The 5,325-nt window shown below is 33.5% G+C and overlaps 1 long non-coding RNA gene across 1 annotated transcript; it reads left to right on the top strand.

Moving 5' to 3' along the window:
- The first annotated feature begins 355 nt into the window (after window positions 1-355).
- On the top strand, window positions 356-974 carry LOC117215150. Its single transcript, XR_004489029.1, has 3 exons — window positions 356-444; window positions 528-615; window positions 729-974. It is a non-coding gene; the product is annotated as an uncharacterized LOC117215150 (long non-coding RNA).
- The last annotated feature ends 4,351 nt before the right edge of the window (window positions 975-5,325 follow it).

Here is a 5,325-nt window from a genome sequence, read left to right on the forward strand (position 1 = left end):
CGGAATGTATTTGACTATATGGACCGCTTCTCCTGCGATCAAATCCATGTGTCCTGGGTTTTGGTTATGGCGTATGCAAATTCGTCGGGCGGTAAGTTTGCCAAGCTTAAAGCATTCTCTATTAGTTTCTTCTGTGTGTTGCGTCTTTGTGTCAGTATGGTGTTGTCATTTCTCGAGTTTATCAGAAATAAGAATAACCTTTTATAGGAAAAGAAAAAAAAAATATTTTTTTTTATTAAAATTTTTTTTTATATTTATATATATATTATTTTTCCTTCCCTCTTTCTTTCTTTTTCTCTTCTTTCTCCCCCCATTTTTCTTCTCCCCCTTTTTTATTGTTAAAACTTTTGTTTTATTTTTGGTTTTACGCATTTGTTATCAGTGAAAGCAAATATTATGAATACTACTTGAGTTATAATTATATACATATATGCGTAGCTATTGGTAAGTAATATAAATAAGATCTGTTTTACTGCTATAAATATATATATAAGTATATATTATCAATAGGAATATATATATTACAGATGTAGCTTGTCTTCGAGTATATATATATGTGCGTATAATTGGTGATTATGACGATTTACCTTGTAAGTTATTCGCATTATTAATCAAGTGAGTGTTAAAATATCGCCTACTTTATAATATGCATGTATATATATATATATATATATATATATTGGTAAGTATAGGTGGAAATTATATGTATAAATATTATTTATTTACAGGTGGATAGCAGAAGTATTTGCGGTGCGGATTGCTATTCCTTGAACTAAAAAAAAATTCTTTCGATGTCAGTCAGATTATTATAAACGATCATGCATGGGAGGATTTTCTGCAGAGATTCAAAATGCTCTCTGGATTCCTTGTGAAACGTCTGGACAACACCTACATGTTCCTCCATCCGTCGTTCAGAGAATGGTTGATGAATTCGCCATCAGTTCTGTACACACATACAAAAATAGTTAATATATATATATATATTATATTTTTTTTTTATATATATATATGTTTCATTCGGACCTGTTCCTTGTATGAATACTGTATCTCTGTATATAATATAATATATATAATATGTTATGATTATGTTAGTTGTTATTTATTATATGTATTTTCCTTAACTCTCTCCCCTTTTTTTTCTTGTTGTTTTTTTTTTTTTTTTTTTTTTTTTTTAGTACCTAACATTGCTATTACGATGCTGTATTACATTGTATTGGCCATTATTTGTATGTGCGCGCGACGAATTTTTCAACATGGCCGCTCGCGTGTATCTTTGGTATGGCGTTGGTTTAATGTCAACAGTAGCGTGTCGTTGAAATAGTTAATTAATTGTTAATCACTATAATTTTACTTAGTAGTGTTTTTGTAATATTGTTTTGTGTTTCATGATATTGTGTGTGTCAATACCGTGTGCTACCTTAATGTGATAGCATGGATTGTATTGTTATCGAATTTCGATAGTCATTGTTTTGATTATACGTGACTTGCATTTATATAAGTCTTGTTTAATTTAGTTAATGTTTTTTGTGTATTGTGTTACCAGATATTTTGTGTAGCGTAACTTTATTCTTTTGCACCGAGTTCAGTCATGTTGTTAATATTTAGTTAGTCTATCTTGATTAATTTCTAACCTATTCCTGTGTTTATTAACCTTTCTTATTGTCCCTATTAATTTATTATTGCATGTACTTGCTATTTGCTATTATTTTGTGTATGATATGAATTGGTTTCTTTATTAGTGATTAAAATCTACTTGTTAGATTACCATTGTCTGTAATTCTTCAGATTCTACTCTTTCGATGCTGCATCACTTACCTGGATCGTTCCCGCAACATCATCCGATTCTTTGATATGCCTTGGATACTTACTACGGCTGCCTTCTACTACGGCTGCCTTCAATCGTCTTATATCTGTGGTCATAAAGGTGGTGTTTAATTTATTTAATTTAATATATATATATAATGCATTGTATGTGCGACCGCTATTGTGCATTACAAATTAACATCACAATACTACGTAGATTAATACATAACCAAATATCCCTTTACTCCGGTTACATTTATTACTAACTCTCAATTAATCTATCTTGATTATTTTCTAACCGCTTTCTATACTTTATCAACTATTTTATTTCTTCTTGTTAATCTGCGAAATTCATGCATGTACGCTTCCTTGTATGGTGATTAATTGTTCATGAGGTAAGTTGCACTTTCACTGTTTTAGTTATTCGTTGAACTAGCTCGTTTCACATTCAAACAGTAATTGGAGCACTTGTAATAAACTTCTTTTCTTTTCAGGTTTCCGCCATCTGTGTTGTTCGATGAACAGTGCAATGCTTCCACAGTATTGTTATAACATTTAGTACTGTTGTATTTTGCATTAACGCAATTGAAGTTAATTGGTTCATTTATTTTTCAGCTGGCTGTTGTACATGGTGTTTCGCAAACAGAGATCCATAACCTATTTTGCACGTAAACCTTCTCGTATGATGATTACTTGTTCACAAGGTAACTTTCACTTTCACTCTTTTAATTTTATTGAATCAACACGTTGTATATTCAAACAATAATTGGAGTACACATGATAATTTTCCTTTTTTTTTCTTTTTTAGGTTTTCGCTATCTGTATTATTCGACGAACAGTGTCACACTTCCTTTTGATTTATCCACAATATAGTTATAACACTTAGTAACCTCGTATTTTGCACTGAGACAATTGAGACTAATTTATTCACTTATTTTAGGTAGCTGTCATACATTATGTTCCACGAACAACGATCCATAACCTATACTTGCACGTACACTTTCTTGTATGTTGATCACTTGTTCACAAAGTAACTTTCACTTTCACTAGTTAATTGTTCATTGAGTTAACACGTTTTATATTTAAGCAATAATTGAAACGCATATAATAATTTTCCCTTTTTCCTTTTAGGTGTTCGATATCTGTATTATTCGACGAACAGCACTACAACATACACTACTGCACTACGTTGCCCACTGAAATCACTTTATTCATTGTTTATTTCGATTATGCGCTAGTTTTAGCTTGTTTAAGTGCACCGTTCGCGGAATCCCTTTTACTTCAATCTTGACGTTTTGTTCTGCAAGATTTCTAGCACTTTGTGTCGTCTAATATATCGATGGGAGAATTTTCCTTACTAGGTTCTTTTAATAGATATATCGAGTCTCCTGTTTTAAAATCTTGAAGGTTGATTCGTCGATTGTTGGTCTTAGTTTGGACTTTATCAAATTTTCTCTTGCCATTCGTCGTACAGTGTTAATTTTATTGAACAGATCTTTGAGATATTCTGCGCATGTTGGTTCCGTGTTCTCTTCGATTGTTACTTCACCATTAGGTTCTTTGGCTAGATGTCCGAAACTAATTCGTGCGGGGAGAATTTCGTTCCTTTCCTTCATTTTAGTTTTTATTTTGCGCCAAGACGCAGGTTTACTGACATTGATCCAATTACCCAATTGCTTGCTAATAGCATTCAAGATACAAATTTTTGAAAGTGCGGCAGCCATATTAACCCAAAAATATTTTGTATATAGTATAGTGTGATACCATCTATATTTTCCTAGGGAAATCATAAGATCAGCACTACCTACTATGTTACCTACGTCAAATATTAGATGTAGTAACCAATAAAGTATTTTTAATCAAATTATAATCCAATGGCTAGCGTATTTATTCAAGTTTTTAGATATATCTTCGACTGGTGATTCCCTATTTTCTCCCTTTTGATTTCTTCGAGCTCGTTGAACTTGTGTTTCTTCAGCTTGAAAATGTTTAGAATCCTTTTCCTTAGTTACCCCTTTTTCTTCTTTATTTACTTTATTCACAACACCTTTATTTTCCCCTACCTTTTCAGGATGAATAGTTTCACTGGAAGTGCTTATTGTAATTAAATTATTATTTATTTGTAAGGAACGTTTAGGAATATTTTTGATAGATTTGGAATTATTCTTTGAATTTTTATTACAATTACAAACCTTTTTGCTTATAGATTCTGTTTTGGATTTAGGGATAGCTATATTTTTATTTTCTATAGTGTGATCTTCCTTGCAATTTAATGATTTGGCTTTGTGTTCGATAAAGTTTCCTTCTGATGGTTTTATAGAAGTTTTTGAGTGAGATGCACTCGCTATCTCTTTTCCTATTATGGTTGAAACATTCACGAAATTCGTGGAGTCTTGCTTTTGTATCTTTGCCAAGTCGAACGTGGAGAGGCGATTTGCACTTCCCAGCGGGTCCAATATCTCTGTGATGTTAGGCAGTGGATAAGCATTGCCTGTCGTCTCGTCGTTCAATTTCCTAGTTTCTGCTTTGTCTGAAAGTTCTTTGGCACTAACATTATTTATCTTGTTTGGTAACTCAGAAAATTTCTCACTCATGATCCTGTCTATGGCACCGTGCGTCCTTTTATTATTTAACGTGACATTATCCCTTATCACAGCAACGGAATGGTGTTTGCATTGAAAAGTTGATTGGTTGAAATGATCAGCATCTCTCTTTTGATTTAGATCTCTATCGAGGTATTTATTTATGCGTTTTTCTTCCCAAGTTATTGCTCTTGTTTCTTTCCTGACATTTTCTTCTATTCCCGGGTTGTTTAGATGTTTCTGCGACGGCGGTACAAATCTCCAGTCCTGGCGGTTGTTTACAGTATAGATACTATTGTATGGTGGATGAGCGTTGTTTTGGTTATAATTATCCGAAGGTGTCGGACGTTGGTATCGAATTCTATTGTTCACTTGTTTTAATTCTCGTGTTGCTTTCACTGCTTAGCGGTACGCATCGTCCAAGGATTGGTATCCTGCTATCTTTACTCGTAAATACACCTCGTTTGGGAGCCCCTTAACGAAAGCTTCCCTCGTGTCTCGATCTATCCTATCTTGAAATACGGTGCCGTCCTCGTACCTTTCCCCGTTCATTATCGCCAGCCTGAGATCTTTGACGCGTTCTATGTAGTCCAATATATCTTCTCCCGGTCGTTGAAATATTGTAGCTAATTCCCCTTTATATTCGTTAACCGTTTTTCCCGGACCGAACATATCTTTTAATTTATTCCCGAAATCGTTTAAACTTATTACTTCTGTGTCTTCTACGGCGAGAAACGCGTGTCCGCGAAGCTTATTCGTTAATAATTTTACTAACTGAGATTCTTGATGCCTAGGAACCATGTTTCGTGCACGCTCGCATGCTCTTAAAAATCGAAATACCGAGGGTCGATGTCCGTCGAACACTGGTACTGTCTCTATTGCATCTTTTGACTTAATTGATTGGGGATTAACTTCTATCGGTATTGTCGCTTGGGAAATT

The sequence above is a fragment of the Bombus bifarius genome, unplaced genomic scaffold (genome assembly GCF_011952205.1).
Source record: "Bombus bifarius isolate JDL3187 unplaced genomic scaffold, Bbif_JDL3187 scf7180000009419_frag, whole genome shotgun sequence".
Taxonomy (NCBI): Eukaryota; Metazoa; Arthropoda; class Insecta; order Hymenoptera; family Apidae; genus Bombus; species Bombus bifarius.